Genomic DNA, 25897 nt, shown 5'->3' with positions numbered 1-25897 from the left:
TACTGTTGGCTGCGACACTACACAGACCTTATCCAGAGCTTGCTTGAGGATAAAGGGTTCTCCACATAAAAGGCTTGAATAGAGTGATTGCAATTCCCTTTCTAGCCAGCTCATCCGCGAGACAAATTCCAGAAATGTGCCTATATCCAGGAACTCAAACAATGTTCGTGGTACACCGCTTAGATAGCTCATCAAGATTAGCTCCACTACTTTGGAAAAAGTATTATTGTATTGTAACTATTTTGCGGCAGTTTGACTGTCAGGGTAGATAGTGATCGGTTGTGCTGCAACAGACAAGTTCCTAATTCACAAAGCAGCCTCCTTTATAGTTATTGTCTTAGCTTCAAAGACGCTGCAGCTGTCAAGTAGACGTTAACTTAAATTCAGCGGCAGTACTTCTGCGTGGATGTCACTCGTGGCCTTATTATTTAGTATTGAATCGTCAGTGAAGTCCTGAGTCAAAGTACTTAACGTTATGTCTTCATGTCTTGTCTTTCTGTGGTTCGTTTTGAAAAAGGATTTTCAAAACAGAATTGTGGAGCAGTGTCAAGTAATATAGCTTCCTATGAATTTTCGGAAGAGGTCCGAGAATTTTCGAGTGTCCAGTATCTCAAAGAGCTTTAGTATCTCAATTAATCTAAGTTAAAATTTTCAAAGGGGGTCTTGAACATAAGACCTGTGCGGAGAGTCCTCTAACTTCTCTCGACTGGGTCCTTCATGCGAAAAGCAAAGAAAGCGTCAAAAATTAGTAATATCAAAATTATATAATACTAAAAAATTAAATTGTTGCTAAAAGTGGAATGGCATTTTTAAGCCTATTCTTCAATATAATGGATACTACTGCGCGTTTTTGTGGACGTGCGAATTTTTATACCAGAGTGCACTTCACTTATAGGTATAGTTAGCTTTTAACTTCTTCACGGAATCGAGTTATGCCAAAAGAATTCGAATTTAGTCACATCTGTCCTTCCTTAGACACAGTAAACCGTGTGAAAATTGAGTGATCAAACTAAAAGTTGATCCGAAGATAGCTATTGAAAATAAGTTTAAACAGGCACTGGTCATGCCCACTTTGTGTAAATGATGATTTTTAAAAATTTCAAAAATACCATTGATGTTTTTTTAGACTCATTGATACATACTATACTCTTGGGTGTAGTATGATACTTGAAACTTATTTTTTAATAAAGCAATATTTTTTTAATATTTTAAAATATTTTTAAATATTTTTTTTTAATATTTATTTTTTAAGTCATTATTTCGATTAAGCATTAGGCTCATAACTCAAAAAATACAGCGTACGAAATATATATAATAGAAAAATGCATTCGTTGGCAAAGTAATAAAAATTACCTCCTTCCTCGCCTCAGCAAAAAATACCTGAAAATTACACCTTTTATTACGCCACACCTTACTTTCATAGCGTACTCACATAAATACATACATTTCATATGTATACATCTATTATATACACATACAGTCAGCGTCGAAGAAAAGTGTACACCATATATTGGGTGTTTTCCTCCACATGAAAAGAATGTTCCTCCGAGTATTTGTTGTATGGAAGAAAACTTCCAACCCCATCAGCAGAAAAAATTGTCAAAAATCGATGCGATTTTTTAGCTACTTGAAAATTGCAAAACTGCATTCTTGAAATTATTCCAGAAATTATATTTCAAAAGTTTTAAGAGATGAATATTTGTCGAATTTTTTATAAATTTTTTACAAACTTCAAAACTTTGCGTTATATGATTCTTGTTATAGTATGAACTCTATTTTATTAAATTTTTTTAATTATTTTATTGAAATTCAAAAATAAATAAATAAATTATCAACACTTGTCAATATGTGGCGTACACTTTCATTTGACGCTGACTGTACATACGTAGCTGGTTCTATTAGTAGGTAGTCTTAAAAGGATAAACACCGTTAGCTATTTTTACACATTTATGTGCACATTAAAATGCATATCTGCAAATAGTTTCCCTCTTTAATGGGCCACTGTCATAGATTCTGGTTTTACTGTTGCTTTCTCTCCCATTTAGATTTCCTTGCTCCGTGTGCTGGCTATTATCGCGTTGGACAGTAAAATGTGTAGGTACTCTGTTCGTTTGCTTTCATAAGCACAGCTTACATGTAAGTGTGTATGTGTTGTTCAATGTGGTAAGGACATTTACTATTCCAGAATACCAAGCGTACAGTGAGTGGCATTGAAATTTGTATAAACACTTTTTTATATATTTTTTGATTTTTTTCTATTAACTTAAAAGAAAAATTATTGATAAAAAAAGGCATAAGTCATAGTTTCAGACTTTTTAAAATTTTACAAAATTTTTGATAATATTTTTTTTTTTTAATTTTTGGCTGAAAGTTTTTTCAAAATTTTTTTTTTTGCATTTTTTTTATTTGATTTTTTAAATGAAGAACCTTTCAAGAATATTCTGTGAAAATTTTAGATGAATCGGAGCAAAACTTACAAAGATACAGCCATGTAAGTGTTGCTACCTACCTGGCTCAACCGCGCGCCATTTGTACTTTAAAGCGTTTTTCCCACAACTTACGTTTTCAAAGTCGGTGCCCCTCATAACTTTGAAACTACTGCACCGATCCTTTTGAAATTTTGAACACTTTTTCTGTAGATGTTTTACAAGGTAACGCCGAAGTTTTTTTCGAATTTGTTGATACTTTTGTTTTTACGGTAACTAATTCACCGATTTTTTACGCGAAAATCGTGTTTTTGACTTTAACGTGTTCCCAAAAATCGAAAAATTTTTAATTTCAAAAAACCCTCTCGGCGTTACCCGGAGAAAACGATTACCTAACGAAATAACTTTGGTTTTTTGATTTCAGATGATTTAACACCGAGTTATGAGGGGCACCGCAAAACTACTTTTTTTGAGATGCGTCCGAATAATTTCTGCCATTGCCGTATTTTTAAATATTTTTGGATGAAAATTTCACAAAATATACTTCAAATGCTATAGTTTTATGTAGTAAAAGATTTGACGAATAAATTTTAACTGTGTCATCAAAAAAAAAAAAATCATAAAAATGTGCCTTTTTTTCCATGAATTAACGTTACCCCCCCTTAATATTTGTGTTCTATTTTTTCTACCTTTTGAAAGGCATTCACTTCGTTGCCTCCGTACATGGAGTGAGATTCCATAAATCACGTAACCAAAGCGTACTTTCGTCAGGCCTTCATTGTGCGCAAAATCTTGCAAACAGGCTGTGATAATCAACAAAGATGATCGGAAAGTACTAAGGCTTGCTTCGATTTTTAACCAACCCGCTACGCTTTAAGTTAGTTGCATTATTCAGAGCCCACAACTCACTCACTTATCTATTGTAGTCATAATTTAAAGTTGTACCGAAAACGGAGAACTCTTCTACCAGTCGGCGCGTATATTCCGTCCTGAAGCCATTCACTGTGTTTAAGGTAGTTGCACTATGCAAATGATGAGTAATTTCAATCGCCAAGCACATCCGCCTTTAATTCTCAATCGGCTTCTGAAAGCATTTTGTGAATGCATTCGTTTCGTATAAATGCGTGAGGAAAGATATTCCTTTTGCTGGAAGTCGCTTGAGCACTTCTCCAGTCATCAGATCATATCCGGAGGCCTTCTTTATTTTAAGTTTTTTATTGTTGCTTTTACTTCTTTCTTCGAATATTTTTGTATGGGCGGGTCCATTTGGTGAAAGAGTTCCAGGATGTCTTCGACTTTTTGGGCAGTGCTTAGCGATAGTTCGATTTCATTGGTATAAAAACTCGGGATATGTGTCTAGCAAATATTTGAGCGATTTCGAGATCTGAGGTAGCCCATTTATTATTTTTCATTCAAATGGCTTGTTGTGTTAAATCTGGCCGTTTTAGATTTTTGCAGCTTTCAAAATGAGTAATCAGTGGCAGGGGTTACATCGAGGTTACTAAGGTAGTTCTGGAGGTGAGTGTTGTCTTCGTTTTGAGAATACCTTTGAGCTCTTGGGTGAGTGAGTACAGTGTTCTTTTGTCTTCAGGATGTCTACTCCTTCGCTACGTTTTTTTGCGTTTTCTATTCGGCCGCCGTAGCCGAATGGGGTGGTGCGTGACTACCATTCGGAATTCAAAGAGAGAACGTAAGTTCGAGTCTCGCTAAGACACCAAAATTAAGAAAAACATTTTTCTAATAGCGGTCACCCCTCGCAATGAAATAACTCCGAGTGTATTTCTGTCATAAAATAGCTCTTCATCAAAAGGCCATTTACAGTTCGGAAGAAGAGGAAAACAATTTAAGGAAAACATTAGCACGGGCTCTACAAATTGGAGAAGAAGCCCGGTCAAAGAGCCAATAAAAAGAAGGAAGTGCCAATTATTACTATTATTATTATTATACACACAGTTCTCGGTTTTATATTTGCTTGGACTGCATTGATAGATTATTATGTTTTCTGAATACGGAGTCTATCATCTTTACCCATCTTCTATTAATGTCCTTGAATTTTTTATGCAAGTTTGTTTAGATCCGCTGGGGCACTGTAGTCGAGATATTTGGATCGAAGCATTCGTTTGATTCATAACCATTCTTATTGATTACATGACTATATTTATTGCTTACATGAGAATAAATATGTTTTGCAAAAAATGGACTGTAAAGTATCAGGTGGTGCTGATGTCGAGGGATTCCTAAGATCGTATTTAAAGCTAGATTTGGCTCGTTTTTGAAACATATATAAGGGCTTCCGAAGTTCACAGCGGCTGTCGCGAAGCGAGTGGCTGCAAAAGGCGTCTGTTCTTCAGGTTAAAAGCGGTCCCACGCACCTAGTTTTCTTGCCCGTGAAGCTCACCAGATCTTCCTTAGACTTTTAACTTATGGATGTACCCTACGTTTTTCGAGTTACAGGTATAAAAAAACATGAATTTAAACCCGCGAAGAATACAGTCTCCAATTGGTACCCACCGAAAGGAGGAAAATCCAGCTGCTATGGCATCATAAACGTCAGAGGTGCAGAATTTGTGCTTATATGAAAAAAGTTCTACAACTGAGACTGTGATTATGCTGCAACCAAAATTCTTGCTCTTAGTGCGAAGTTTCAGAATAATTAACACCTTAAAAGTCACCTTTGCTGGCACTTTACTAAAATTAAAATTGGACTTTCAGTATCTAACTTAGCCTTACCTTACAAGAGTTTATTTTCACCAAATACATACTGGTATGTGCATACATATATTTAGAAAGCTGGTTGAATATGAAAATATTGCGGAATGCACGCTGAAACGACATTTTCCCGCATTTTATATGAGATTACAATTTATGGTGATGAGCATAGAATGTTTTTCTGCTCACTCTTTCCTTCTGCTTTACTTACACTTTCGTTTCCTATTATTTTGCAACAACTTAGCAAGGGGCGAGTGCCGCATCAAACGTGTGGATTGCCCAGGTTTGTTCTGCAGTAACTCATACGCCATGGCACACCAGCAGCTATTAAATACTTATTCGTTTGTGATAAAAAAGAAAAAAAGCACTGCTCTTAGTTCACTTGGTAATGATTGTAAATATACATAGGTATGTATGTGTTAATGTTTACACGAACACAAATTTCTGTATCAATGATCTTTGGTGCTATTGGAAAGTTGAAATTGCTGAAGTTAGACGAGTTACATTATTGCAGTGATTTGTGTGAAAATTTTCCTGTATATTTCGTAAATATTTTTTGTTTTCGTTTTAGCTCACTTTCTGTTTTTCTGTTTCTTTGCATAATAACCACAATGTGGACATCAATAAATCACATTCGGTGCTATTTGGGAATCTACTAGACAAGTTATGTAATAATATTTTGTTTATGAGGTTGAAATGTTTTATGTATTTTTCACTCGTCTCGATTTTGCAGCAGGCACGTAGTGATAATTAAGGTATTCTGGGTGATAAATATAAGCTCGATATATGAGTTTAAAAGATGCAATACTGTGATGTCGATTCCCCGATATACTGATTTTGAGCAAGGAATTGTAAAAGAAACTGACGCGCTAGTAAGACTAGGCTCGGTGGAACCGGCGTTAGCTGGTATTGGAGCGCAGTTCAGATGTGTCTAGGGCAGCTACCAATTGTCTTTTTCTAAAGAGACGTTACGATTATTGATACAGTTTCGAGCTTCGAGTCATATTGACACGCAATAGAAGCTTCGATAGATCTGGAATTATCCTCGTTTTTATAGTATATATACTATAAATTAGTGATTCTAAGAGTAAAAAGAAACTTGCTGTACAAACTCGTTGCCATGTACCCTCAAACTTAAACAACTTAATATTCTTAAACAAATTTATAAAAATTGTTTGGTTGTTCAGTATGGAAAGACCCAGCTTACCAATTTTAAACTACTTTTTGTGGTGTTTTAAAGCAACGATGTGCTCATTGATATTATAAAATATGAGGCTGCACAAAAATTAAGCAAAAAAAAATATGCCATGTTCACAATTTATGAACTTTTTTATTAATTAAAAAAAAAAAAAAATTTAAATAAAAAAAAAATTTGTAATGTTTTTAAATTTTTTTTTTATTATATTAAAAAAAAATGTAATGTTTTTAAATTTTTTTTTTAATTTTTGTTTCATTTTTGCTTTAATTTTTTTTTCATTTTTGCTTTAATTTTTTTTTATTTAAAAAAAACATCAAAATTTTTTTTTCTTTTATTTTTTATTTTTTTTTTTAATTGTTTCCTATTCTATAACACAATTCTCAGATCTTTCATCTTGCTTTCTAGTTATATTAGCAAAAACAAGCAGAGAATGTTTTGTCTAAACCGCAAAAGCAGGCAACAATAGCCGATTTGACTTAATCTTCTTCTTCTTTTTGATTGGCTTACGCGATTTTGGCGTTTTTTTCGTCGTGCCATTTAGACACACCAAGTGAAGCCAAGTTCTTCTCCACATGAACTTTCCAACGCAGAGGAGGCCTTCCTCTTCCTCTGCTACCATCCGCTGGTTCCGCATCGAATACTTTCAGAGCCGGAGCTTTTATATCCATTCAGACGACATGACCAGGCCAGCGTAGCCGCTGGACCCTTATTCGCTGCGCTGTGTTTACATATCCGTAAAGCTCTTACTGCTGATCGTTCCATCGCCTGCGATATTCGCCGCTGCCAACGTGCAAAGGTTCAAATATCTTCCGCAGAATCTTTTTCTCAAACACTCCAAGGGACGTCTCACGGCATAGTGTCATCGTCTACGCTTCTGCGCCATACGTTGGAACGGGCATGCGTTTTTCCTTACTGTGCGAAAAATAATTTTGATCTTAGCTGATGTTTTCTCTGCGTTTGACTTGTTCATCTGACAATAGGCGCTTTCTATTCGGTTCTGTGCATTCGGTCCCGCTATGTTTGAGTTCTGCCCGCTTGACGAAAAATTTGTTTATGAAAGCAATAGCATACCTCATATACTACATATAACACACAATAATCAAAGCTGCCAAATTTCTCTTCCGATATTACACAAGTTTCGTTAGTCCGCGTTCATACAGAGGAAATTTTCTTGCTTCAACTCTCTTGGTGTTTCGAATTCTCTTTTGGTGTTTCCCGTCGTGTTCACACGACAACTCCGTTGCTTGAAATTATTTAGATTTTGGCCTACAGTCAACAACAGCATTGAGAAGAGCGAGTACATAAAGGTTGTTGACAGAGCGCGAGCATCACAAGTAACGAGTTGAAGCAATAAAACTGGTTATGAATGCTGTCTTACGATTACTTATGAACTGCTGTCAAAAAAATAAAATTTTTGGTAGCTATTTTCCAGTGTTGCCGATATATCTTTATTATATATTCCAGTTGCCGCTCGAAGACGCCTAATATTTCAAAGATGATTAAACCAATATAAAGTATGCTCAGTATTTTTAATTGCATTAAGTCGCCTAGTAGAAAAAGCTAAAACAATCTTCCCTTCATTTGCTAATCCGTCTATTCCGTGAGCTTTATGAACCACCCATTTCAGTACTACAATTCAGTATATTATCTGGGTGTTACTGAACTGTGTGAAACGGGACTAGTTTGGCCAAACTACAACAATTCAATTCCAAGAATACCATTTAAGTTCATAGAAGAGCTTCAACGTAAGTCGCTGCGTAAAGTGGTTGCCTGAGGTGTCTATTTTAGGTGGTATCAATTTAAGCAAATGTGGCATTACCAAAAGAATGGGAATGCCTAAGTCAACCCATACAGCTTTCCATGATTACAATTAAGTTCAGTATATACTCGTTTTAGTTCACTATGTACTTACAGCTAATATTTTCACCAAAAGCTTTCCCCTAGAATCATTTGCAATAATTAAGAATTTTTTTTTCATTTTTGTTCTTTCAGCTATTCAATATCCCTACATCTTTTAAAAAACTTGACATCATTGCATTGTCTCGAATGAACAATTCGTGAAGCTGCGACAATGCCATTTAAATGAGTTTCGCACACAAATTTGCATAAAAGCGCACAAAAACAAACGCACGCACATTATTAGAAGTGTCAACATCACAAAAACAAAAACAAAAAACAATTAATTCATTGAAAAGGAAGAGCCAGCAGCATCGCTTGACAGGTCACAGCCTGTGGACGCTTAATTCATTTCATGCAACGTGCACGTGCCGCAGCAAGTCAATACTGACCCCTGCCTAGCACCAACAATAAACCAGACATATCGAGCAGCTTCTATAAACACAAATGTGGCAATGAAAGCAACGCAAATTTCAATAACTAAAATATCAGCATTCACCCAGTTGTACCAGTTGTTGTGCGCATTTATTCTCATTTCAAATTAGTAGCGTGAAAAAGGAAGTGCGTGCAGCCGTCAGCCAGTAGGCACGAAATGCGAAACGCCACAGACGAATAAGCAAATACTTTCTTAGTGGAACTCCAATTGTCATCATCTCGCAGGAAAAGTAAGCAACCGGAAACGGAGACAAGTGTAAGCGACAACCTCAATTGTTTGTTTGACAGACAATTTATGGGCCGTATGACTTGGCTTTCTGGCGTTTCTCAGCATTATTCAGCTGGACAGTGAGTGAGTTAGCGATATATACACACACACACGCACTCGTAGCCACGTCAGTTCATGCGTGCGTGTCGATGTTTTATAATCGCGCGCCATTACAGGAGGCGTTAAAATACCAATAACTAGTAGAGGCGTAAAAAAACATTTTATTAAATCATAAAAGTCACATTCTGGAAAGCGATATACGCAATTTTTGGAGCGTGTAATTATATTGTGAAGCTTTTATTGAAGCGCACATACCACCAGTACCAGCTGCTATTTAAAGGGCCACAACAGACGTAGTTTGCGGTTAAGTTAACACCAAATAATTAACCAACACGCACACCTACTCACGCTCACGCGGGCGACACGTGCAAGCCGAAATTAAATAACTAACAACAGTGTAAACATATTTTTCCACCCGGCCAAAGGATCGAATAAAAAACCGCCAACCTGGAACTAATGGAATTAGAGAACATTGTGGCCAATACGGTCTACTTGAAAGCTAGAGAAGGTAAGTGCGAAAAACACCAAGGCAAATACATCGCAAATGCAATTATTATTATTATTTTTTAATGAAAATGATGGGAATTATTGCTTTTAAGTGTTTAGAATAATACAATAATAGGAAAATTTTCAAACAAAATTAAAACAGGACAAATTTCATTAAATTTGACAAATAAGAAATGACGCCAGAGAAAAATTAAATAGGAGATCTGGGGATAAGAATGAAGATGAAAATATAGGTAGATTAAAGATAAACATTTTTTAAAGGTACATAGAATTGAAGTTAAAATTATACTTAAAGTTGAGATTAAAAATGAAGTTAAACCTAAATTAAAGGTTCAGGCTGAAGTTGAGTTGAAGTTAAAGTTGAAATTAAAGTTAAGGTTAAGGTTAAAGCTGGAGTTAAAGTTAAAGTTAAAGTCAAAGTTAAAGTTAAAGTTAAAGTTAAAGTTAAAGTTAAAGTTAAAGTTAAAGTTAAAGTTAAAGTTAAAGTTAAAGTTAAAGTTAAAGTTAAAGTTAAAGTTAAAGTTAAAGTTAAAGTTAAAGTTAAAGTTAAAGTTAAAGTTAAAGTTAAAGTTAAAGTTAAAGTTAAAGTTAAAGTTAAAGTTAAAGTTAAAGTTAAAGTTAAAGTTAAAGTTAAAGTTAAAGTTAAAGTTAAAGTTAAAGTTAAAGTTAAAGTTAAAGTTAAAGTTAAAGTTAAAGTTAAAGTTAAAGTTAAAGTTAAAGTTAAAGTTAAAGTTAAAGTTAAAGTTAAAGTTAAAGTTAAAGTTAAAGTTAAAGTTAAAGTTAAAGTTAAAGTTAAAGTTAAAGTTAAAGTTAAAGTTAAAGTTAAAGTTAAAGTTAAAGTTAAAGTTAAAGTTAAAGTTAAAGTTAAAGTTAAAGTTAAAGTTAAAGATAAAGTTAAAGTTAAAGTTAAAGTTAAAGTTAAAGCTAAAGTTAAAGTTAAAGTTAAAGTTAGAGTTAGAGTTAGAGTTAAAGTTAAAGTTAAAGTTAGACTTAAAGTTACAGTTAAAGGTAATGTTAAAGTTAAAGTTAATGTTAAAGTTAAAGGTAAAGTTAAAGTTAAAGTTAAATTTAAAGTTAGAGGTAAAGAGAGAGATAGAGATAAGGATAAGGATAAAAATAATAAAGATAAAAGATAAAGATAAAGATAACCATAAAGATAAAGATAAAGATAAAGGTAAAGATAGAGAAAGAGATAACGATAAAGATCAAGATGATAAGAATAAAGGTATAGAAAGAAGATGAAGAGAAAATAAATATTAGGATTGGAGATGACAATTAAGACAAAGATGAAATGGAGATGGAGACGAAGACGAAGACGAAGGTGAAGATGAAGATGAAGGTGTTGATAAAGACGAAGATGAAAATGAAAATAAAGATAAAGACAGAGATAAGATAAAGATAAAGATAAAGATAGAGATAAAGATAAAGATAAGATTAAAGATAAGAATAAAGATAAAGATAAGGATAAATATAAAGAGGGGGAAATAGAAAGAGATAAAGATGAAGTTGATAAGAATAAAGATATAGAAAGAAGATGAAGAGAAAATAAATATTAGGATTGAAGATGACAATTAAGGGGGGAGCCTGGTTTATAAGGTCAAAAAAATCAATTTTTTTTTTCGTTTCAAGCGATTCCTAATATATTTCAGAATATTCACACAAAGTTACAGAACCTAATTCTCAATATTTCCGTAGATACAAAGCCACAGTTAGGCGAGCGTTAGGTAGTTACGCTGTGACCGGACAGCTATAGTACAAACTTTATCTTCTTTTCTCGACTTTTCATTTTTATGATTTCTTTGAATTGGCGTACATGAATGAAAAAAAACTAATGAACCTTTTGAAATAAATCATAGCTTGTTCCCTTCAGTATTAAATTCTCTTCCATTTGAACTAACAAAATAGGTAAAAAAAAAATTTCAAGATTTATTTACCAAGTTGAAGTGAATTTTTTTTTTATAGAAAGTCATTTTTCTCTTTAAAACCTCCAAAAAGTTGAAATTTTGGAATTTCTCTCAGTTTTCTTAGTTCATCTAGAATAAAAAATCATGATAATTAGAAATCCATTTGAATTTTTTGCTTTAGATAATAATTACGAGCTGTATCTTGTACGCCAGTTGGAAACTCCAGCGTTGCAGCGCTCTACTAATTTCTATGTTAAACATTTTTTTGAACTTATTTTAACCAGTACACAAATTTTTTTATACTTTTTAAATATTCATTAAAAGATAGAAAAAACTTTGCAGTGCTAAATTAATTTTTTCCTTAAAAAAAAAAAATCGCAAAGAGATGCAATTTTTAGACCTTCATAAACCAGGCTCCCCCCTTAAGACAAAGGTGAAGATGGAGATGGAGACAAAGATGAAGGTGAATGTGAAGATGAAGATAAATATAATGGTAAAAGTAAAGACAAGGATAGGGTCAAAAAATGAAAAACCATAAGGACATAAAAGAAGATAAAGAACAATAAGGATTTTGTACGGAACATAACATTATACTTATTGAAAATATTCTGAAAATCCGCAGAAAAATAAAAATAAGGCTACAATAGATATAAAACTGAAAATAGATAAATAAATAACTGCCGAGCTCCTCCTCCTATTTGTGGTGTGCATTTTGTTGTTGTTCCACGAATGGAGGGACCTACAGTTTCAAGCGGACCCCGAACAGCAGCTATTTTTTATGAGGAGCTTTTCCATGGCAGAAATACACTCGGAGGCTCGCCATTGCCTGCCGAGGGGCGACCGCTATTAGAAAACACTTTTTTTATCTTTGTGGGGTTTCATGCACGGAGATACTAAACTACGCAATCCCGAATGTTTGTCACGCATCAACTCATTCGACCACGGCAGCCGCCAAAAATGAAAATACAGAACAAAAAAAATTAAACAGTAAATAATAAAAAATACCAGAAGATCAAATATTTTCAATGATTTTTAAGATATCGACCTGTTTGAAGATTTCAAATTACCAGACCCAGCTGTGTTAAAAAAGTATTGAGTTATATTAATTTTTGCGAATTTAGGTTGAGATCTGCTGACTCGTATTTATCGCAAACTGGCATACATTTTGGAGTTCATTGCTTAACGGCTCAAATGTTCGTTTGAATATTTTGATTTTTTGAATAGTGAGCAGTTTAAAAAAAGCCTCAACTTTATTTGCCAGTATTCCTTTAGCTTTCCAACCATGTTAGAATTGTGTATGAACAATTGAAACTATAAATGATAAACTTAGACAAACATTCAAAATAATCAAAACAAGCATCGTTAAAGTTGCTCGACATACATATATACACAAGCGCGTGCTTTAAAATATTCCAGTAATGAGCATCCAACAGGTGTACGCATACCCGTTGCTCATACACCCGGGCTGTTTCGAAAGTGTGCCCATAAAATGTATGCAGGTCTTATACCTAACAGTCCATTTATTACAAGCATCTTCCTAGAAATGAACTAAAATGAACAAAACTAAATTCATTGTGGTATATTATCTTTTTTACTAAATAATTTTTGTATTAAATTTCCATTATTTATAGATTTTTATTTTATTCTTAGCGTTTCATGTCGAAAAGAAAGCCTTACGAAAATTTTGCATAGTTGTGCTAAAAGCGTTCAGCACTCACTCTGAGAATTAGCTTGCAATGTTAATTGAAGCTCTTCTCACGTAAAATAACTCAATTTTCCCATAAGAAAATGTGGTATTGACTCATAGTTCAGATTTTGCTTTTGAGCTGCCAGTGTCAGAATATCATATGATGTGAAAAAATACCTGATAAATTCAAGCTGGTAGAAGGAAAACGAAACTGGCCTGTCAAGTAAGTGCTGCTGTTGGTTTCTGCATTTCCTCTATTGTCATACTGCATAAAAAGTAATAAGTTGGCAACCCTGTTGTCACTCGAAATTCATATTACGCATGTTTCACACGCGTTTGCTCTGCCGAGCGTATTAATTAATTAACCAACACATTTGGTGAAGTGCTTGCTATAAGATAAACTCTATGTATGTATTTTCATGCATATCCTATTATTTCACTCAAATGAATTCGCCGCACTCACTCACACTTGCGCCGAGTGTGTACGTGGCTGCTAAAATTTATTGTTTAACTGCAGCCATTCTAAAATCAACAACTAATTATAATGCAAATACTAATACAACAAAGATCGTATCGATTAACTGCGACTACAATGAAGACTGCAAATTGTGATTTATAACCAGATTTTGTATCATTGACAAGCTCATTATTGTCACTTTCATGACAGTTAGTCCTTAGTCGATATACTAGCGCTGTGTTAATAGCCTGCTATGCTGACAGTCTTATCAGTTCTTAAAAAAGTATTTATGACTGCTGTTATTGTGTCTATTTAAAGAAAATCCTCAAAGCGGTGTTCTCTTGCCACTACTCTGGCTTATTGGGCTTAACGACTTGCTAGAGGAGATGGAGAGGAGAGGCTGCAAGGTGAGTGCCTACGCGGCTGACGTGGTACTTATTGTCAGAGGGAAGGTTTTAGATACTCTAGAACTGATGTAGGGTTGTCTAAATCTGGTTGTGAATACACCGCAGATTGTGGGCTCTCGTTAAATCCTCTGAAGACGGCGCTTGTCTTATATACGAGGGAATAGAAAATACTTAGAGGGTTTCAACCTCAATGTCGTCCGCTCCGTTGGTGCTCTCTGACAGAGTGAAGTACCTGGGACAACATTGAGAAGAGAATCTGGCAAGCAACAGTCGCCTTGTATGGATGTGGGGTGCTAGCGACAAAAGATGGGGCCTCTCTGCTAAAGTTACATTTTGGCTATATAACACAATTACAAAGCCAATTTTGTTGTACGGAGTCCTTGTCTGGTGGAACTCGCTGGAAAGGATGACATCAGTTAGGAAGCTGCATAGGGTTCACAGGCCTGCCCTCACTGGAATCAGTGGTGCGTTTCGGAACACTTCTACTCTAGTGCTTAACGCTATGCTGAATGTGGTACCCGAGGACAGCGCTGGGAAAACTGCCGCTATATGCGTCGCAATCAGAGTGATGTGTTCGGGCCCTAAGCTAGACTCAGCTACGGACATTCTAGTATGATTAAAAACTTGGAATTCATCCTCTGAAGGTCCGAGTGGTACTTTTTCTATACATATTCTCTCAAGGGAGGAGTTGGCGGTGTGCAATATTTTGACTCAGGGCATGGCTAACATATTTACGGATGGCTTGAAATTGGACGGAAGGGTTGGAGGGGGAGTACTCTGCGAGGAGCTCACCATCAAGCTCTAATTTAGGCTTCCGTAGACTCTTTTACAAGCGGAGGTAGCCGCAACTAAGGAAACAAAGGAGCGCAACTAAGAAACAGGACTAAACTAAAGGACGTAAATATGTAATCCGATAGCCAAGTGGCAATTAGGGCCTTGGGCTCGTTATTTGTGCGTTCGAAGCTAGTCGGGGAATGTCTGGCTTCTCTCTCGACTGCATCCGAATACTTCGATATTAAGCTCATGAAGGTTTCAGCGACATGGAGGGGCTGATGAGCTAACTGGTTAGGAGATCCTTGAGTCAGTTTTAACGCAAAATGAAAAAATTAAAGTTCCCTTCAGAACCTATAGTCCATTCCTGGAAAGATGAGCGCTGGACTAGTGCGCAAACGTGCAAATTCGAGAGATCCTTCTGGCCACGTTTATACTGCGAGCGCTCGAGGGGACTTCTAAAGGGCTAACAAAGCCGCAGCTCTCGAATTTGGTAGGTGTCCTTACCGGACATTGTCCGTTAGTTGTCTATGCGGTGAGGCTTGGGATTGCTTCAAGTATTTTTTGCAGAAGCTGTCTAGAGGAGGAGGTGGAGCCATCTCAGCATCTTCTTCTCAGCTGCCCTGCTCGCGTCGGCCAAATATTCTGACGAGTGGGCTCTCACTTTTTTGCTACACCTGTGGATGTTGCAGGTTTAAACATTACACTACTGAGGAGCTTCATCAGTAACTTGAAGTGCTTAATTAGCCACTGAAGCAAATGTAGTTAGCCACTGGTGGTCGTCATCCTCTAATCAACATCTCCTTTTCACTCTTTCCCACCTGTTGGGTTTTTTGTCCTCTGTATTCCGCCTGTACGGTATCACGAACGAATTTTTGATTCTGCTTCCGAGTGGATCCCACGCGTGGGCGGCCATTTATGGTATCCTATCCTGTAACATATACGGGTTTAGTCTGGCGAATATAAGTAATAACGTTTTGGTTTAACTTTCTGAACACTGTGCGTCGTAAATCTGTTTTATCTTTATCTTCTTTCAAAAAATTTTATTTTGAACAGTTGGTGTTTTTCAACCAAAAAGCAAATAATTCTTTTTTTTGGGGTTTCTTGCTTCTGTAAAAGTTGTGACTTATATCACAACAAATTTATCCTTTAAAAAATCAAAACCAGTAAACTGATTTTTGTTTCGGCCACTTGAGGAGTAGATAATTTGCATCGCAGAAAAATAGAAGATCAAGAACAAAATCAAAAATACAAAAATAATACTTTTTCTATGCCACTAAAGGGGTAAAAATTTTTGTCGCCGAAAGCGTTAACAAGTTTGAAAAACTTTGCGTCGAGTTTAAAAAAGCTCTTTGTCCTGCTTTGGAATACTTGGACATACATACATTTACCTAGTACAGCTGTGTGGAAGAAATCATAACGCAAAATATATTTCACTTGGCTGAGATCATCTAGGACTTATCCTCGCTTTCATTTCTCAAAAACAAAACAAACAAAAAATAAAAAATAAGAAACAAATGTGGTACTAAATCTACTGGAAGTCGTTGTCACATAGCCCCCAGTTATGACTCATAAATTATTATTGAATTGTGCATTTTGTGTGTGTGCTGATATACCAGCGGCGCGGCTTCTATGACTTGCGTGCATTTTTCTCATTTTCTCAAAGTTTTACACCCTAAACTTAAATGAAAACATTTAATTTTTTATGCGAGAAAATAAATTGAACAGTTTTTAATTATGGCGCATAAAAGGACTGTCGCATTTCACAAGCTGACAGCGAACATCACAGCCAACGCAAGCAGAAGGAGGGAAGTTGCCATGGAGCCTTAATACTTTCTTTTTGTGCATTTTTTTTATTGCAATATCTTCAAGCTTTTAGCCCCAAGCGGCAGCCAACAAGTTTGAATAACTCTTTTAAGTGGATATTCTCAAAAGCACTCTACGAAATGCAATGTGTGCTGTCAGCAACAGCACCAGCAGTAATGGTGGTTATTCTATCCCTGCAGTCGCACCCACTAGTGCTGAGCTGTCTTACTACCAGTTGTGTTTGCAGCTGGAGTAGTTCGAATCTATGTAGTATTTTCTTAAGCAATGCTAGAAGCATTTTTTTTAACGAGATGGTGGACTTCGAAATGTTTGTTTGCTTCGGGCAGATCTACGTTAACTAATTTAGCTGCCTTTACGGAGGATTGTTTGGATACCTTTTTAAAGGGTTTCCAGATGGATGTAAACTACACTGATTCTTCTAAGGCTTTTGATAAGGTATCCCACCCAATATTCATAGCTAAACTTGATGGTTTCAGCTTTCACTCTCAATTTCTAAAATAGACTTCCTCTCTCGATTTATTCTGTTTTTTTTTGTCGCTCCCTTTGGTGTCCCCCAAGGTAGCGTCCTAGGTCCGTTACTATTTATTTTCTTTATTGACGATATTTCCTCCTGTCTTTCGAAGTGTAATTTTTTTCTATATGCGGACGATCAGGAAATCTTTTTTTAAGAAAATAAATGCCCAGAAGACTCATCCATTCTCCAGCGTGAGTGGAATAAGTCATAGTGAAGGCCTTAAGTCTATGTACAGCAGCATATTTTCTTATTTCCCAAAAGGCATACAATAATTGGAAAAACTGTTCAATTCATATTTATTAAATTTCCAAAAACTAAGTTATTTCGCTTGCTTTATAACAAAAAAGATGTATGACAAAAGTCTACGTACAGTTCAATTAGCTTACAGGGTCCGGCACTCGAAGTGTAACCAATTAAAAATGCCAAAAATTTAGTTTCAATTCAAAGTAAATAAATGTGTGAAAATAATACAAAATTAAGAATCAATTTACTTTTGTTCGATATGACCACCTTTTGCCTTGACTATGGCCTTGAGACGGTCTCAAGCTGCCCGAATGCGACTTGCAGGTGTTTTGGCCCACTCCCAAAAAATAACTTTTTTCAGCGCCTCGAGACTGGTGAATCTTTTAGTTCGGACCTTGCTCTCCGAAATGGCCCAAAGAGAAGAATCCATCTGATTGGGTCCGGTGAATTTGAGAGCCATTGTGTGGACGTTATGAAGTTCGGAAAGGTGTTTCCCAGCCATTCTTGGTTCCCTCGAGCTTTGTGAGACGGTGCCGAGTCCTGTTGAAACGTCCATGGTCGTCTGCTACCGAAATGTTTGTCTGTCCACAGCTTCAAAGCAACCTCCAGAATACTTCCACGGCAATATTTCACATTTACCTTGACGCCAGGCTCGATGAAAACGGTTGGATATTGCCCATCTTCGATTACAGCAGCCCATACCATTACTTGTGGCGGATGCTGCCTTCGATGACTCTGACCGCTTTCGAAGTATATCCTTCGCTCTCTTAAGTCTTGCTGCGTTGGTGTGAAATCATGCGCCTTTTGTATTTTGTAAGGCTTGACTTTTAGATAATTTTTCAGAATGCGGCAGATGTTACAGTCAGATATTTCCAGTTCTTTCGCCATTTGATTGGCACTTCGTCGGGGATTTCGCTCAAGTCGCTTCTTCATTTTTCGAACCATTTCACGTGTTGTTGCAATCTTTTGATGACCACTTCCATGACGTTTCGCGATGCTACCACTATTTTTGCAACAAGTAATGGTGCGATAAACAAAAACTTTATCTACTTGAAGGTACTCGAGCTCACGAACAATTGCTGGCTTTGATTTTCCAGCCAAATATAATGCAATCACACTGCCCGTGCATCAGCTGCGCAAGCGGTGCCGGACCCTGTAAAAACCATATTTTTTATTTTAAGATAAGCTTTTTTGCATATATTTAGTATTTAGTAGGTCCACCACCATTATGAATCACTGCTTGAAGACGTCGTGGTATTGGTCCAACTAGTTGGGTAAGCTCTCCTCGCGTTATTTGGTTCAATGCCTTTATCAACTCTTTGTTCATCGATTTTATGTCAGTTACTATTCTTCGTCGATTTTTTTTTTTGGCGGTCTATCATAATTTTCTCTATTATTTCTGTAGGTGTAAATACACCAATAGCTCGTTGCAGAGCTGTTCTCTCTATGTTAAATCTTTCGCATTTAAAGAAAGTGTGCTCCGAATCATCATACTCAGTATCTCCATATATCCAGTTTGGTAGGCTCACTTTTCCCATTGGATGGTTCCGCTGATAACTAAAACCGCTGCTTTAGATACTGTTCTGTATGAAGAAGCAGAATGGTGCGTTGCACAGTTTGCAGAATTTTCTGCCGGCATTGCACTCTTAGCGAATCTGCCCATATTTCGCATCCGTATAAGAGAATCGAGTTCGTCGTATCCATTAAAAGTTTTCGCTTGTTCTGCGTTGGACCTCCAAGGTTTGCCATGAGCTTACTTAACATGCCGCTTACTTTGGCAGCTCTTGTGGATTCGTAATATAAGAGTCATTCCTTGACAATTAGTGCAGTATGTTTAGGGTCATTGTCTTGTTGGAAAAGGTTTATATATTTAAATCGATCCATAGTACCTTTAATAAGGTAATTTTTTGAGCGCCAGATGCAGCTATAGCACTCCGAACCATTAAGCTACTCCGCCCTGCTTGAGAGTAGGTATCAGATTTCACATTTTCATATCCGCCTTAACTTCTTCCATTACTTTTTCTTCTTCTTCTTAATATTTTAGCCCGGTCATCACTTCCAAATATATTGATCGATTCGTCAGTAAATAAAACTTTAGGCCAGAAATTTATGCTATTGTCAATATGTAGCCGTGCAAACTCAAGTCGAAGATGACGCCTTTTTTCTGAAAACAGAGGCGTTTTACGTGGTGTCCTGCTAAAATATTCACCATTATTAAAATAATTACTGTAAATTAATTAGATGAGCATTTTTTCCGGATGTCTCAACGATATGTTGAGATAATTTCGGAATACTAAGTCTTTGATTTTTGTCGACTTCTTTTAAAATGGAATTTATGTACATCTCTTCTGTACAGCTTCGTTGGGCGGCCGGTTCGCTTTTTATTTTCATTGTCTCTTCGTGGTTTTTACTGTTTGTGCAATTGCGCTAGAAGATTTATTTTCCTTTCTGTGCAATTTTCTTAAATTAGAAAATATTTTTTTCTCAGGCTCATAATTTTATCCACTTGACAACACCAGCGACAAACCAACGAAATAAACAGCCAGGAATAGAAACGACGATTTGACAACTGAAATTTTTGAATAACGGTACTTTATAGGTACTTTTTCATTGCTTGGTTTCCTTTTTTGTGGATTGAGTCAGACTTATTTCGTGAGATCCAAGTAGAGCGGCAAACTTTTTATCTCTATGTCTGAGATTTCATTAATTTGCTGTAAGAAAGGTTTAGCGAAAGAGCGAAGTCTTGCTGTAGCTAGACCTGGACATTCGCAGGATAATTAATGAGAAAGACTTTTCTTTCACCTCAGAGTGTATTTCTGCCATGAAAAATCTTCTGATAAAAATACATCTCTCGTTCGGAGGCGGCATAAAACTTTAGGTCGCTCCATTTCTGGAACAACACCAAGACTCACCCCTCAAATAGGAGGAGGCTCTCGGCCAAGAAACGCAAAAGGGTGTAAGCGCTCTGATTTTGTAATTAGTACAAGTCTAGTCGCTTTCGAACTAATCAAACTTCTTCCGTTAAATACGAGTTACAGAGCGGCGTGGCTGTCCTGCGCTGTTCTGGGTCACTTTGCCATCCCCCTAGTGACTTCTCATTTTTATAACTCTCGCATAACTACATTAACTGTACGCATGAGTGCGTGCTTGTGTGTATAATTTTTGCTTTCTGTGTCACTGCACGCCTTGTGCAGCATACGAAATTGAATTGGGAAAAGTCCGCAGAGCATAGACTTAAAGGGTAATTAATTTTTAAACAAATCCTTCACAAAAACTTATTTTGCTTATCGTAGCACTTTCTTCCCATGCCTGCCGAGCTTAATTGGGTAATAAGTTTTAAGCTTTTATGTAAATGGTAAGTAATTTTATTATGACGAGATAGACTCACTTTGAAGTGTACCAAAAAGCCGAAATAATAGCAACGAAAGCACTTTTGTATGGTGAAATCTTTCGGTTTACGCTTTCCTTGCTTATTTAACCGAAAGCGGGCTGTGAGTGCTCGTAAGCATAGGCGAGGTATTCTTGCATTGCTACTCTGGAACGAAGCCAGTAGTTCATTTACATTTGAGATCGATTAAATTGGGATTAATTAAAATTTCTTTATTTCGCTTTTAAACTAAAAATTTAATTCATTACTTAATTTGCGTATATCCAAAGGCGATCACTTTGAGCTAGTTTTCTTTGCATTCATCTTCATTGTATCCAGCTTTTCTATTTGTCTTGTCTTTTTTTGCAAGTTCCACCAGTGCAGTTCGAAAAGAGCACCTTCTTTACTGGAGCGTTGTTGCCCATTCGCTCAACGTGATCCAGCCAGTGCAGCCGCAGAATTTTAATGCGCTAGATCTTGCAAAGAATTTTTCTCTCGAAAGCTTCTAATAACCACCCATCGATGTGCGTCAATGTCTAGGACTCAGCGCCATACATTGAGACCGGGAGGACGAATGATTGATAGAGCTTTTTTTCGTGCATCGAGAGCGAGCTCTGCTTTTTAATTGCCTACTCAGCCCAGAGTAGCACCTGCTGCCAAGAGTTATTCTTCGCTGGATCTCTTAGCTGACCTTGTTGCTAGTGTTAATGCTAGATCCTAGGTAGGCAAAGCCCTAATTAGTGGAAGCGAGCAGCATGACACTTTTATAGAAAATACTGCCGATGATGTCGATGTTGCCAAATAATTTTCTCCATCATCAAATTGAAAAATCGCATGGTAAGGGATCGTCTTGTCTGAAACCTCGCTCCGTTTCAAATGGCTCAGAAAGATCTTTGCCATCTCCCACTGCGCTGGTGGTGTTTATTAGGGTCATTCTGCAAAACCGGTTGAGTTTTGCGGGAATGCCAAATTCAGACATGGCGATGTGTAGGTGATCCTATGTCATGCTCCTACTCGAATGCAGCTTTGTAATCGATGAAAAGGTGGTGGGTGTGGATCTGCTTCTCCTGTAAAAAATTTGCTGATGGAAGATGTACTAAGCCTGAAGCCAGACTATTTATGTTTTCCTTTAACTCCTTGTGGCGCATAGGGCGTCGTGTGCCGTGTGGGGTTGCCTGTCTCCCATATGTCACGTGCCCAGGTGGTGGATAGGGGAACGCTCGGCAGATATGCAGGGTAGGTGGAAAATAAAATATCACTTGCGGACCAAAACAGGCAACACCTGCTTGGAGGTGTAGGTGGTTTGTTTAACTGTCATCAAGTTAGGATAGGTGGGCTAGCAATCTACTTACATCAATTTTACAGCCTCGCATAAATAATCGGAAACCCTCTTTGACAACTTTTGGCTATCGAATAAGGACTAAGATTGGCTTTTGTAACATAAAAACGCTTAGGGACAACGACTGTGTCGACTTCAGTATGATCACACGCCTTCTTCAAGTTGAGCGTGAAATGCGACGCTATGACATTTCTACACTGTGCTTAAGCGAAATCAGATGGACCGGATTAGGACCATATTTTGCCTATTAGTGTTTGCATACTTTTCGTTAGCTCATCACCAACCTTGAAGAGCTCTGCCGGCAAGCCATCCGCATCCGCAGCTTTGTTGTCGTTAAGCCGGAAAATAGCTCTCAAGACCTCGTCATAGTCGAACGGTGAAACGTCGACACCGTCATCAGAAACAGCATTACTCGGATCAACTTCTTCATTGGTGGGTGTGTTCACGTCATCACCTTTTAAAAGTTTTCAGAAGTGACTCCTCCTATATAGGGAATTGCCTGCCACAGGAAGCTTCATATTCGCAGGAAAGGATTTTTATAACCGCAAATTTTATTACAATCCATAACAAACCTTATAATTGTTTCTCAGCTACAACCAATTTTCTGCAAGTGGAATGAAATGGAGTCAACAAAATCTCAATTACGGCATTTACGAAATGCGATTCATTTACGCGACTGTTTCAGCTAGTTTCAACACAATTTTCCAAGATCTTATCTAAGGACTTGATCGCCTTGATGGGTTATTCTATTATTATTTGAAAGATGGTTGCTATTTTTTTTTTTTTTACATAGGGAATACTCGTGCTGTGACATACAAATATATTTTGAGCTGACATTTCTCAATAAAATCACGAAAATCTCTAGAAGCTTTGGAGAGCGTCGAGCTTTATAAATTCTAAAGCATCACTCCAGCCTGAGACTGCTCAGAAAGTTTAGCACTGTGAATGGTGTCATATTTCATATTCTAGATAAAGATAATAGAGTATCCACAAAATGAGTAAGTCTATGGCTTTAAATATGCTGGCAAACACAAAAGCGTGCCGGAGCTTTCTTGGCAAACCCCCAAATACCTCAGTTCGTTTCTTCAGCGAGACGCGTCGGATATCTTAACTTACAGTGTCTTGTCAAGTTACCAATACGGATTTTTAGAGTCTCTCCGTTCAGTGACCGAATTTGTTTCCATCGAGAAGGCACTATGACGCTTAATGAACAGATTTCAGAGCTCTAATCAAAATCAAACCATTAATCGGCTCTCAACGATTTCGAAGGTATCAGTCGATTGGCTGACGTAACTGAGGTCATGCCAGCAGTTTGTTCTGAGGTTGTGTTGATGATATGCGAAACAAATCAACACCGTGTACAATCTCGTTACTTCGTTTCTATCTGAACAAAGACCGCTCCGAGTGGGCAGGCAGTATCCTGCTTTGGAGTTTCGGTCGACGTTCTTTGCTCAATTTCGTTTTTCACCATAGCTGAAGGCCAAACCTGCTAATCTCTCATTCTTGACATGACACTTTTTTATTGGGTTATTCTTCTTGACTTGTACGCGCGAGTGGCAAACTAAGTTTTCTGCCATCTTCTTGATAGTTCTGTGGTATGTCTCTTCTTTTGTTCCGTATAAAGGCTCTGGCTCACGTGAATGGTCTTGAGCCCAACCTTTGTGTTGCTTTCAAATTATTCATCCACTGGGCTCTTCTACGGATTTCTTCTTGTGAATTCCCAAGTAGTTCGAAAGAGTTTTGCAGTTATCCACAAGCCCGGACATTATTTTAATTGAGTTTAAGGCCTCAGGCTGCTCTGACTATCCAAATTGAGAAGTACTTTGTCGCCATAGTTCTTCATGGGAATGAATATATTTCGATTATGAAAACATCCGTCTGGAGAATGGTTGAATGGCAGGCTTTTCTGGAACTTTGGTTTGAATATTTTATATTCAGTACTGCCAACTTTCTGTTCGGATCTTGCAGTTTGCCAAGGTTTGGATGCTTCGCTGATATATGGTATCTCTACACAGCGCTCGCTTTTGGGAACTTCAACGTTGTATGGCTTAACTGAAGAGCAATAGGGTAGCATATCATCCGAGCATTTGATAGCGGGATCATTGAGAAATACTTTGAATATGCCCAAGCCAGCTTGTGGTCACCATTAATATCAAGTGTATCAACGTGTATTAGGCAGGTGCAGAACTCTCAAACAGGTCTTATTTTCCATTGAAGTGGATGGATTGAAGTACCTATAAAAACACAAGAGTGTCCTGTACTCGCCACATAGACTAAATAGTCTTAACCAGCTTTGGGGTCTGTCTGCTAAGCCCGTGCCTCTTGTAACCTTATTTGTAATTTATTTAATCCCAGTTCGCCTTTCACAAAGTTGGCTTGCGTTACCATTACCATTTCCATTGCGCTATCTAGAAGCAGCTCCTACAGCAAGAGAACATACATTCTCAGCTATGATGGTTCATTATGTCATTGAACTTCGTTTTGTTTCTGGTCTCTAATGTTAAATTTTGTCAAAATGTTGTTTGGTGCGTGTCCTTCCGTCTGTGTGCCACCAAGCGGAAATACATAAATAATCGCAGAACTAGAAAAAAAATAAAAATAACACTTTCCAGGCACTCACAAAAGTATGCAGTATATTTACTCACTGTGCTGCCGGTTTTTGACATCTTTTCTTACCTTTTTATTATTAATACTTTCTCTGTACATTTTATATATCCATAAATTTAAAGTTTTTTTTTTCACTTGTACTCGTAATCTGTCAACGACCGTGCAGCGGTGAATTACAGCCTTGCCTTTACCTTAAATCCTCCGCACCTACGGTTGTACAAGTGTGCGCCAGTTTGTAACCATTTGGTCGCACAATTGTTAGCATTTTTGTTTGCTGGCCTGGCCTTGCCGTCTTCTCCCCTCACTACTGTTTTATAGCACCAAGTCTATTATTGGTTTAGGCCAACTTAGTTGGGTAGTGTTTCCCTTTTGTTTTTCTTTCTTCATAGTCGCTGTACGGTTATTTATTGTTGTATTTTTTGTTTTTTTCTTGCTCCTTTGTTGTTTACCGTCTATATCTTCATAAATTGGCAACTAAAGATTTGTGCCTTTGTGCCATTTTATGTCACTAACTTTGAACTGCAAATTATTTATGTCCCATTTCAATTGGAAGTACTTAAATAAATTACACTTTTTCTTCTTCTTGATTGGCTCCACACTTATAACCAGCACTCGAAATTTGGCCGAGTTTAACGAAGTATCCTTATTTCTATTTTGCGCATTGTTAGCTTTTCAATTTCCATCAAATGCTGCTGAATGTTTTCAACTTTGAAATGGAGAAATTTAGATTTCAAGGATATTTATGTGAGGCGGCACTACTGGTGCGTATCGAGATTATGTTTAGTTAGAAGCATCTCTTGGAAGAACGCACACCAAATTTCAGCTTACGAAACAGCAGTGCTTTTCTTGGTGGGCGAGTAGTGTTCAAAATGCCTTTGTACTTACAGCGACCGCCTCCAACTGCGTCGAGTGATGTGACCACTAAAACAATCCCTCCTCCTCTTTTGGGGAGACTCGCTTCCCGGGATTACTTTCTGCATTACTGCTGGAGGGCCCAGAACGACGTGCATGAAATGGACCAGTTCTATTCGTCCACGTCTGTGTGTTAAATCTAGGTTCACCATGCTTGTAGTCAACTTGATGCTATAGGCTCGTCTCCTTATGACTCTGTCTGTGAGGCTTCGCTTTCTTCTATTGCGTCGAGATCTAATTTTTTTCGCCGCTTATCTTTTAACCACATTCCAGTTATCTTCCCATTCATTCACATTGTTCGGCCCGTTGTCGTCAATCTGCTCCCTCAGAGCATCTCTTTCCACGAGCCATCGTTCGCAACTA

This window comes from Anastrepha obliqua, chromosome 1 (genome assembly GCF_027943255.1).
Source record: "Anastrepha obliqua isolate idAnaObli1 chromosome 1, idAnaObli1_1.0, whole genome shotgun sequence".
Classification (NCBI taxonomy): Eukaryota; Metazoa; Arthropoda; class Insecta; order Diptera; family Tephritidae; genus Anastrepha; species Anastrepha obliqua.
The sequence above is the reverse complement of the archived record's forward strand: the minus strand, read 5'-3'. Positions refer to the sequence as shown.